General features: G+C 36.9%; 1 protein-coding gene across 4 annotated transcripts in view; it reads right to left on the bottom strand.

The window, feature by feature from the left end:
- The window catches only part of VEPH1 (ventricular zone expressed PH domain containing 1), a gene marked incomplete at its 5' end in the record, with an annotated part of 221,011 nt that overhangs the window by 41,999 nt on the left and 166,677 nt on the right, over positions 1-12,335 (bottom strand). The gene's annotated exons all lie outside the window — the stretch shown is intronic.

The following is a 12,335-nucleotide window of genomic DNA, read 5'->3' as shown; positions in this document are numbered from 1 at the left end:
CTTACATCAAGCAATATAACTTAATGCAATATTTTTCTTGCTGTTAAAGAAACACCTAGAGAAAATTTAGGAAGTGGTAATCTCATCGAGTGAAGTTAACAATTGTTAACATTTTTGTACATTCCTTTTGGTTGTTTTAACGAACAATCCCCTAAATCATATCCTTTTTTTGTGTGTGGTTTTGAACCAGGGATTAAACCTAGGGATGCTTTACCACTGAGTTACATCCCCAGCCCTTAAATTAATTTTTTTTTTGAGCCAGGATTTCACTAACTTGCTAAGGGTCTTGTTAAATTGCCTATGCTGGCCTTGGGTTTGTGATCCTCCTATCTCATTTCTTGAGTTTCTGATCACAGGCATGCCCCACCATGCCTTGCCTAGTTATATTCTTCCTATAAATTATTTTGTAACCTGAAATGTGGTGCTTACTATAATTATGTCTCATGTTATTAAACATTTCTCATAAACATGACTTTTATGTCTTTGATATTATTTGGCATATGTATGATCTTATTCTTTCATTTTTAGACATTTAGGCTATTTACAAATGATTTCACAATTCTAAATTTATGGGTGTGTGTCTTGAATTTTGTACATGCTTCCAGTTATTTCTTTAGAATGATGTCCTAGAAATGGAACCATTGTGTTAGAAGATAGGTTAGAGCAAGACACTTGATCTGCACTGGTGAACTTCTTTCCAGAATCCCCTTGGGCACAACAACCTTCTCTGTGCCTTCCCTCACGTTCTGCTGGGTACACCCTGGGCCATATGGTAGGAACTTGCCGGGACAGTCTGGCAATGTTTGCTGTGATCTCCCAGGGTCCCACAGCAGCAAGCTACATACAGTGTGGCCTCCCTGAGGCGGCTCCTGCTTCAGCTCTCTACTTGCACAGTTGAGAAACAAAGCACTTCTCAGACACCAGCTCAGTGTGCAGCCTCCGGGTCAGCTACATTCAGGCTGCCTTTCTGTTCAATAGGTGTTTTTGTGTCAAATTCATCTGTTGTATTTGTTTCTCTGTGTTTTATCCCTCCTCTCTGTGGTGAACTGGCACCACTGCCACCACCACAACTAGACTGGCTCCAATGTAATCTTTATTGTTCTTGATTCAATGTACCTGAATTTCTGAGTCTCAAAGAGACTCGACTGTCCCATATTGAATTTTGGTGAATTTCCTCTTTCACCCACCTCACTAGGAACAGCAAGCCAAAGAGCCGGCTAGTGGCTCACATGACCAGCCAAGGAGGTTCAGCGAAACTGAAGAGGGTGGGTATGATTACTCTCAGGAATTAAGCCTGGGAAGGCTGTGTTTGTGGGCAGTGAGTGTGTGAGACGTGTGGGGACTGGCTCCCCTGACCCATGAGTAGAGTCTCAGAGGATCCTGAGATCGAAACTCTCAGGAGATATTGGCAACTGCAGAATCTTAGGGGTGTGGTGATCCAATCTCTCCAGAGCAGATAGCAACCAACAAAGTCCTTAAGGACCAGTTAGAGCTCAGCCCTATTTGCTGGAACTTCACACTTAGAACTATGTAGCAGTCCTGCCCTGGGAGTGAATTGATCTGGTCTGACCAGATAAAACTCCAGTTGGCAGTACTGTCCATTCTTACCTGACTCTGGTGAGTGGGAACTTCAGTTTTTCAACCAGCTTCAGTTTTAGGCTATCCAGCTGGCAGTTAGTGAGAACACGAAAAGAGGAAGGGTCCTTGTGTTCCCTCACCCTTGTGTTCATTCTCTCTCTCTCTCTCTCTCTCTTTCTCTCTTTCTCTCTTTCTCTCCCAAGAAGAAATGAAAAGACAGTTGAGCAGAGAAAGTGACCATCCTGACAGTTTTGACTACCTCAGTGGAAGCAATTATTTTATTTTTCATTAAAAATCTTTTTTCCTTCTTCTCTTTCTCATTTTTAAAATTTGTACTGTGTTAATTTGTTCATGGATATTATATATATACATATATGTATTTTTTTCTAATTTTTAGCATTTTTTAATGGTTGTTGTATTTTCTTATCACAGGGAGGTAAGGATTTTGGATGTTTATTTTGTTTTTGTTTGTTTCTCGTATTGCTCATTCTTTCCTTTCCTCTCCTTCTAACAGCCAAATTCTCTTATTCTCTTTTTCTCCCATTACTTTTTTTAAAAAATTATTTCTCTTTGTAGCCGTTACTTGCTACATCTCTTCTCCTTTCTCCAGTGTCCACATTGAGAATATTCTAAACTTTTTTTCTACCTTGCTGTCACATTTTCTTATCTCTTAATGAACAGTATTTAATTTTTTTGTTTATTAGTGCATTAGAGTTGTACATAATAGTTGGGTTCATTTTGACACGATCATACATGCATGGAATTTACTCCACTTCAGTCCCTTCCCCCCCACTCACTCCCCTCTTTCCTCCCCCTATGCACCTTCCTGTATTCTTCTGGTCTACCTTCCACTCATTTACTTATTTATTTTTAATTGGTGCTATGATGTCACTGTGGTATATTCATATATGCACATAGTGTAATTTTGTCAGATTCATTTCACATTTCCTCTCCTTTTCCATCCCTCCTTCTCAATCTCCTTCTTCTACTCTCCTGATCTTCACTCTATCTTTATGATATCTGACTCCACTTTTCCCCACTTAAGTTGTTCTAATTTCTGAATGTGAGAGAAAACATTGACCCCTTGAATTTCTGAGTCTGGCTTATTTCACTTAGCATGATGTTCTCCAGTTCCATCCATTTACCAGCAAATGACATATTTTCATTCTTCTTTATGGCTCAGTAAATCTCCATTGTGTATATATACCAGATTTGCTTAATCCATTTATTTATTGATGGGTGACTGGGATAGTTCCATAGTTTGGCTATTGTAAGTTGTGCTAGTATAAACACTGATGTGGCTGTACCACTATAGTATGCTGATTTTAGTTTTTATAGGTAAATACTGAGGACTGGGATAGCTGTATCATATGTTGGTTACGTTCCTAGTTTTTTGAGGAAACTCCATACTGCTTTCCAGAGTGGTCATATTAATTTTCATTCTTATGGACAATGCATGGGTGTACCTTCCCCCCCACATCCTAACTAGTATTTATTATTTTTTTTGTATTCTTAATAATTGACATTCTGACTAGAATAAGATGTAATCTCAGTGTGGTTTTGATTTGCATTTCTCTGATTACTAGGAATGTTGACCATTTCCTCATATTTGTAAATAAATGTATTTTTTTCATCATCTTTTAGGATTATTTGGTTTATGTAACTCCTGCCCCTACCATTCATATAGTTGCAGTTGTTAGCACAATGCATGTCATTGTTGACACCTGTAGTTTACTTTAATGACAGATCTAATACATGGCTATTTATTGTTTTTGCTTTTGGCAACTGTTGACCCCACCATTCCATGTGTGTGTGTGTGTGTGTGTGTGTGTGTGTGTGTGTGTGATGATTACTGTTGTAGATGTCATAATAGGTACCTGATATTTATTTTAATGCTATATGTTGTTTGCTTCTGTTGTTGCTATTGTTTGTTTCCGCATTTTTTTGTGAGATGCTGGGGATCTACTGGGACACTACAAGTTCACAAGGTAAAGACTCTGCTACTGAACTCAAGCCAGTCAAGAGACAGTGTACCTTGCTCCACACACAAATTAATGGCACTCAAACATCAGTGGTCCTTTAATACAAAAAAGGGAAGAGACAAAATACCCCAAATAACAACCAAATCCCAAGCAGGAATAATTAGGGGTGGTTCTCAGGTCCAGTGCACTAATGGACATCCACTCCTACACCAAAAACAGAATAAACACAAAGGCTGTGGGCATCACAACTATGAGGAGTCTTAATCTCAATCTAGATTATTCTAGAACACTTTGGCAAGAGAAGGCTGTGTCCTAAAGATATATACATATGATGAATCCCAACAGATGCATAAAAACCCAACACAGAAATATAAGAAATAGGAAAACACAAGGTAACATGATGCTTCTCAAAGTTTTTTAATTCACCAGCAACTGCCTCCAAAGATATTAAAGTAGATAAATAATTTAAAAGACTGGATATAAAAATAATCAATGAATTTAAAGAAAACAGAAAAACAACTGGATGAATTAAGAAAATCAGTGCACAATATGAATGAAAATTCAATAAGGATTTAAATATATTGAAAAAGAGCCAAACAGAAATCTTGGAAACAAAAGACATAATAAATCAAATAAAAATTTCAGTTGAAAATTTAATAGAGTAGATCATGCTGAAGACAAAATCTCAGAGCTGGAAGACAAAGTAGCTGGCCATGAACATTCAGACTGTATTAAAGAAAATAAATAACCATGTCCAGAATATATAAGAACTCTGGGACAATATTAAGAGAAAAAATTTAAGACTCATTGGAATTGAAGGGGGTTGTGAGATGCAGGCTAATGTCATGGATAACTTCTTTTGGGAAATAATAACAAAAATTTCCAAATCTTGAGAATGAGATGAAGTTCAATTACAGTAGGCTTTCATAAAGCCAAATATACAAAATCAAAAAAGAATCTCTTTATGACATATTTAATTATAATACTTAATACACAGAACAAGGATAGAAGTTTAAACACTTTAAGAGAAAAATATCAGGTTACATTTAGAGATAAAACAATGAAAATTACTTCTGATTTTTCAGTGCAAACAGTAAAATCCAGGAGAGTTTGAAATGATGTGTTTCACATCCTCAAAGTAAATAAACATCAACCAGAAAAGAGCAAAGCTATGCTTCAGAGTTGAAGCAGAAATAAAAACCTCCCAAGAAAAGCAGAAACTAAAAATACTCATGCATTCTAAGCCAGCACTATAGAAACACTTAAAGAAATACTACAGAGAACAGTCAAAAACAAACCCCAGGGTTCACAAGTGGACAAATCTTATTTGAAGAGTAGCTGAGCAATAAGAATCATAACCAAAGCAAACATTATAAATAAATCAAAATGACATGAATTAATAAATATTAATAAATGGTCTCAATTCTCCAATTAAAAGACATAGGCTGGGAGAATGGATTAAAAAATAAGACCCAGCTATGTGTTGTTTCCAAGAGACTCACCTTACAGGTGAGGATAGTCTCAGGCTGAAAGTGAAAGGATAGAAGTTGATACACAGTGCAAATGGGGCCCCCAAACAAGTAGGGGTACCTACTACTCTCATATCCCAAAAAGCAGTCTTCAAGTGAAAATTAATCAGAAGAGACAAAGAAGGATACTTCAACTGGTATAGGGAATAATTCCACAAGAAATGATAATAGTAAATATTTATGCCCCAAATATTGGTGCATCTATTTACATAAAACAGACACTACTTAAATTAAAGCCTCGGATAGCCCCAGTACAATAATACTATGTGATTTCCACACACCTCTCTCACAACTAATCCAGACATAAACTCAGTAAAAATTCTTCAAACTTAAAAAAAAATCAAAAGGACTTTATCAGCCATCTATAAACATTTCATCCAGCAATATCTGAATACACTTTGTTCTCAACTGCTATTGGAAACTTCTTCAAAATAGAACACACTTTAGATTACAAATAAACTCTTAGCAAGTATATAAAAAACAATATAATTTATTCCATCTTATTTGATCATAATGTAGTTAAATTAGAAATACACTCCAAAAAACCCTACAGATGGAGATTGAGCAATATACTTTTGAATGATTAATGGGTGATAGATAAATTCAGGAGAGACATTTTAAAATTCTCAAAATCAAATGAGAATAGTGATACAACACAAGCAAAACTTGGTCACTGTGAAAGTTTTAAGAGGGAAGTTTATAACTATGAGTGCCTACATAAGAAAACCAGAAAGACCCCAAATAAGTAACCTAATGATACATCTCAAGGCCCTTCAGAAACAGAAACAAACCAATTCAGTAGAAGGAAGGAAATAATTGAGATTAGACCTGAAATCAATAAAATAAGAGCATGAAAAATACAAAAGATCAATGAAACAACATATTTGTTTTATGAAAATACAAAAAAGATGAATAAACTATTATCCAAACTAACCAAAAGCTTCTCTTCTCTCTTTTGAGAGAAGATCCAAATTAATAAAATTACAGAAAAAAAGGAAAAATTATCACAGACATCACAGAAATTTGGAGCCTCTTTAGTGACTATTTTGAAAAATTTTACTCCAATAAATCAGAAAACTTAGAAGAAATGATACATTTTTAGACATATATGACCTGCCAAAATTGAGTCAAGATAACATAGAAGACCTAAACAGACCAATAATTAGCAATGAGATAGAAGGAGCAATAGAAAGTCTTCCAAAAAAGGAAAAGCTCAGGAGCAGATGGATTCTCAGTCAAATTCTACCAGACATTTAAAAAAGAAGTAATGCCAGTACTTCTCAAATTATTCCAAGAAATAGAAAGGGATGGAATATTTTCAAGTTCATTCTATGAAGCCACTATCACCTTGATACCAAAACCAGATGAGGACACATCAAGAAAAGAGAACTACAAACCAATATCCCTGATGACTTTAGTTGCAAAAATCCTTAATAAAATATTAGCAGATCATATTCAACAACATATTAAGAAGATTGTACGTCATGACCAAATTGTAAAAATAGCTTAACACATATAAATCAATAAATGTAATTCACTGCACAAATAAAATTAAGGGCAAGAATCATGGTTATATCAATAGATTCAGAGAAAGCCTTCAACAAAATTCAGCACCCATTCATGATAAAAAACACTGAAGAAACTTGGGATAGAAGAACTTAACTCAACACTGTAATAGCTGTATACAACAAATCCAAAGTCAACATCAGAGGTAAAGGGGAAAAATTGAAAGCATTTCCTTTAAAATCCAGAACAAGACACTCTCCCCATCCTACTCAATATAGTTCTCTATTCTCTAGCCAGATAAATTAGAAAAAAGAAGGAAATAAAAGGCATAAAAATAGGAAAAGAATAAGTCAAATTACCTTTGTTTGATGATGACATGATCCTATATTTAGAAACTCAAAAGAACTTCACCAGTAAACTTCTAGAGCTGATGAACAAATTCAGAAAAGTAGCAGGTTACAAGACAACATATAATAATTGATAGATTTTATATGCATCAATAGTAAATCTGCAGAGAAAGATCATGAAGACAATCCCATTTAACAATAACCTCAAAAGAAAAAGGAAAAAAAATACCCAGGAATAAATCTTGCCAAGAAGGCAAACGATCCATGAAAGCTTAGAACACTGAAGAAAGATATTTAAGAATATACAAGAAAATGGAAAAGCTCCATGTTCATGGAGAGGTGGAATTAATAATGTTAGAATGGCCATACTACCAAAGGCAATGTATACACTCAATGAAATTCCCCTCAAAATTACAATGACATTCTTCACAGAGCTAGAAAAAACAGTCTTAGAATTCATTTGGAAGAATAAAAGACCCAGAATAGCAAAAGAAATTCTAAGCTAAAAGAGCAATGCTGACCAAATTATAGTAACAAAAGCTGCATGGTACTGGCACAGAAATAGACAAATAGACCAATGGTACAGAGTAGAAGACTCAGAGACAAACTCACTCAGATAGTCATCTGATCCTTGACAAAAGTGCTCAAAACTTACATTGAAGAAAAGGCAGCTTTTTAAGTGGTGCTCAGAAAACACTTTACCCATTTGTAGAAAAAATGAGACCAGGTCTTATTTTGCATTCTGTACAAAAATTTCTTTATTAAAGAGCTTCCCATCTTATACTTAATCATATGTCCTCAATAGATTTTATAGCTATGGTAAGTGGCATCTTTTTACTGTATTTTCTAATTAGTTATTACTTATGTGTGGATTATTATTGATTTTAGACATTCATCTTTTATCAAATAACTTCAGAATCTTCTGCACAAATTCTAAATATTAGGTTCTCTTTATTTTTTTCTATACAAATATCTTACAATCCACAAATAATTTCTTTCTCTTGGTACCTTTTTTGTATTTCTCTCCCTAATTTCTTCTCTTTCAATAATTGCTTTTATCAGCATTTTTATTGTCCTACCTTGGATAGGACCCTCTGTAATAGGTTAAATGTTGAGGGAGTTTAATTTCTAATTATAGTAAAAAATCTCTAAGTTTTTCTATATGTATAAATTGCCCATAGGATTTTGATATCTATTCTCCTTTTTAAGTTTTAAAAAACTCATTTGACTTTTTAAATATAGTATGAAGTGAAACATCTTCCCTTGTTCACCACTAAGCATAGTAAGTAGCCATGTTCATTCATTTGATTCAGTCAGTGCATATCGCTGATTGCCTCTCATGTGCCTGATGATGCTCTTGGTGTTGGGTGTACAATTATATGCATGTATTCTCATGAAAAAAAAAAGTTTAATTAGGGAAATAGACATTAATAAAATTTTTATGCAAACTGTGTGATTATTTAAAGTGGTGTAGGATTTTATCAAAGGCTATTTAAGAACCTAGGGATGATAAGGTTTTATTTGAACCCTTGAACTTATGTGTTGTACTATTATTAAATTTTTCTTATATATAAGAATGTCCACACTTCAATTCCTATATGAAACTGATAGTTTGCAAATTATAATTTAATCGAGTTTTATAATGAAAATTCATGTTCGAAACTTGGAGAATGTTATCTGATAATGTTGGTCTAATCAAATTAGAAAAGTTTAATAACTTATGAGTTTATTCTTCAGGTTATCTTTTTATCTCTACTCTGAACCTCTTAGTGTATCTAAGACAGATTTTAATTTGTATTATTTTAGAGAAAGACAGAAAAGCACTATCTAGGAATTAAAATATTAGAAAGATTTATTGGAAGATAAAAGTGTATGGTCACTTTTCTAAGAGCTGTACATGTGTTAACTCATTCAATCCTCAAAGCAGTTCTATGAGGTAACTTCTGGGGCACTAGTAAAATATCCATTGTTCAGATAATAAAACTGGGGCACCGAGACAAAGGCCACAGTACTGGTGAGTGGCAGGGTCAGATTTTAAACCCAGGTAATCTGACTTCAGAGCTACATGCTTTGCTACTCTGGTATGTGTATGAATCAAGAACTGTAGGTTATGCTGTCATAATTAATGGCAAAGCTTCAGTTTATAACAAAGCAAAGATTGTTTCTTGCTCAGGCCAAGGGTGTGATGGGAAGATCTGGCTCTCAGAGCAGCATACCTCCACATGAGGCTCAGAATTCCAGGCAGTGTCTCCTCCCTGGACTCCAACATCTAGACTGGCCTTCCCAGTCACTATGGTGGGAAAGAGAGGGACTGCCTTTGGAAGCTGCCCGGAACAGTGCACAACCCTCTCACAGTCTGTAGTTGAAGCAAGTCACATGACCAACTCCATCAGAGCAGCAGATGCACATATGTCCACCACTACCAAATAAGGGGGGTGCACATGTCAGCATACACTGTGAAAATAGAGCAAACTCTGCGCAATCCTCACAGCTATTTTGAATCTAGTATGCAGAATGCTTCAGGAAAGACAGGAGAAAGTCAACTGGATTGAGAAATTCCTGGGCAGATAAGTTTACCCCATAATGTACATTCCAGATATCAAGTTTTTCTATTACTCATGAATAAAACAAATGTTGAAACTTCAAATATTTCAAAAATTTGGTTTACAGTTAATTTTCCCCTAGAGGAATATTTATCTGTGTGAAATAAAAGAAATATGAATAAGCACACTTGTAAGCAAGTACAAAACTGTTTGCCAAGGTTTTTAGTTTAATCTCTTAGGACTTGAAGCAGCCGGCCAAGTTTTAATTTACTGGTTGCCTCTAGTTAAAATGCAGCTCACAATGAAAAATTTATGAGAATTTGAAACATTGTCTTTAAACATGATGCAACAATTGAAAATTTGAATGAAATGTGGGAAGAATTCCATCTTACTTTATGCTGGTGCCATCGTGGCATTTCCTGTATCTTGAACTCCGAATGTCAAATTCTTAAACCAAAGCCAAAAAATTAGCAATGCAATAGCCCGCTTTGTCTTTAGTGTCTTACAGACCCTTATAAATAAACATCTGATTAATCACATCCATTTCACATCCTGCTGCAATCATTCACTACTTATGAGATGTTGAGTTTGTATCACAATATAACAGGTTTTGATTAATCAATTTGCTAATTTCTAATTGAATATTGGAGTGGTTGTTTCCCTTCTCAATAATAAAATGGAGGCAGAGGAGAGGGAGAGGAAGGTTGGTCAACTGGTACCAAGTTATAGTTAGATAAGAGATATAGGTTCTGGTGTTCCATTGCAGAGTTAGATGACTATAGATAGTGACAATAATATTTGAAGAGATAGATATGCTTGCCGTGATTTGAACATTACACAATGTCCACATGCATTGAAATGCCACAGTATTCCACCTATATGTACAATTTTTATGTATCAACCACAAGAAGAAAAGTAGAATTAGGACAGAGACCCTGATTGTATACTCTCAGAGCCTCTGGTTTTCCCAGTAGGCACCCACTATTTATTACTGGCTTTCTTGAAAGCAAAATTAGGGTAACCAGAATCTCTGAGTCTGGAAAGAGCTTAAAGAGAGAAGCTGGCAGTATCTGCCAGGAGAGCCCAATGCCATCCTCCGTTCACAAATAGGCTCCCCTAGAGGGGTCCAGTCTAACGCATGGCAACAACTGGTACTCATAGCTCCCAAGACCACATCTCCAGTCTGGGTCTTTGTGAGACCCACACTGTCATTTCAACCAAAATGGGTAAACCAGTGCTCAAGTTTGGATCTGAAATGTCACCCAGAGACCCTGTGTTGAAGGCTTGGTCATCAGCCTATAGTGCTACTGGGAGGTGGTGGGACCTTCAGGAGGTGGAGCTTAGTGGATGGAAGGAAGTTAGATCATGGGGATAGGACCTTGGGGGAGTATGGGGAATCCAGCCCCACCTCTCTTTCTTTACCTCCCTGCTGCCTCAAGGTGAAGTTTCTGTCTCTTCATGCTCCCGCCATGAGGTATAACCTCATCACTGGCCTGAAGCACCAAGGCCTACTGACCATGGACTGAAACCTCTGAAATCATGAGCCAAAATAAACCTTTCCTGTTAGAGTCTGTAAACAAGTCAGGATGGCGCCTGGCATTTTGCCAGAGGGAGTGGTTTGTGAAGTAACGCCAGCGAGCCATTGAGTGTGGAGATTCCTTATTGGTTGACTGCTGTATCTAGTTTATGTTAATTAAGATAAGCTGTGTGGAATGTATATATACCCCTCCTGTCCTACAATAAACGGCTCCCACTCCTGCTGTATCAATGTACACAAGTTGCTCGTCACCCCCCGGTTATTTTGCTGCAGGGGGACTGCGGCACTTTCCTCCCTATAAGTTTGTTTATCTCAGGCATTTTCTCAAGTGTTAGGGGGCTGACTAACACAACCAGAAGGTCTTGTGTTTTACACACCTCCACCAGCTTCCTTTGTGGTCTTCCTTTCAGGGCAGTGCCATCACCTCTTTGGCCAAATGATGCACCTGGTCCCTGGATCCTTCCTTTTTCGTTATCAGATACCATGTCTTGTAGATTTGACTTTCTTAACAGCTCTTCTAGTCATTCTTTTTCTACAACTTCCATCTTCAGTTCAGACCTTCTATCTTAGTCTTTTTAACCAAAAGAAAAAAAAATTCATTTCTCATAGTTCTGGAGGCTGGAAGGTCCAGTACTAGGGCACGGGCTGGACGGGTATCTGGTGAGAGCTTGGTGTCCGTTTCCAATACAGTGCTTTGGATGCTGCTTCCTTACCCGGTTGAAGGCAGAAGGGCAAAAGGGCCTAGTTGATTCCTCCTAGCATTTCTACAAAGCCATTAATCCCACCCACGAGGGTTTCACCTTCCTGACTTGAACAGTTTTCAAATGTTCCACATTTAATACTGCCATAGAGTATGAAGTTGGTTTTAAGTTCCCAAATTTGGAATTTTTAAGGGTCACAAACATTCCAACCTTGGCGTCTTCATTTCCTGAGAAGAGTCTGGTTTCCTAAGCTGCCTTCTTATTCTAGAAAGGCTTCCTCTCATCCTTGCCTGCAGTGCCTTGGTCCTGACTTTTCTCATAGGAAACTCTGAGCACACCAGTGTCCTCCACGGCCAGGTTCCCCCTATAGAGGGGCTGGGTCTGGTTCTCTACAGGGGTCTTCCCCAGCACAGCGGTCTGCTCAGGTCTCAGCTAGCTGTGTCTGAGGGCCATGCCCCTGCTTCCATGCTCCTGGAAGGTTTTGTATCTCCCGCCACAGTACCTGCTTCCAAAGAGCTTCCCCAAAGAGCTGACTGCTCTCTCTTCCTGCCTGGTTTACCCTCGTTTTCTTGTTCTGTGGTGACAGCCAATGACAAAGGAATGAGGTGGTAA

The sequence above is a fragment of the Spermophilus citellus genome (genome assembly GCF_964194105.1).
Source record: "Spermophilus citellus genome assembly, chromosome: 7".
Classification (NCBI taxonomy): Eukaryota; Metazoa; Chordata; class Mammalia; order Rodentia; family Sciuridae; genus Spermophilus; species Spermophilus citellus.
The sequence above is the reverse complement of the archived record's forward strand: the minus strand, read 5'-3'. Positions and strand labels throughout refer to the sequence as shown.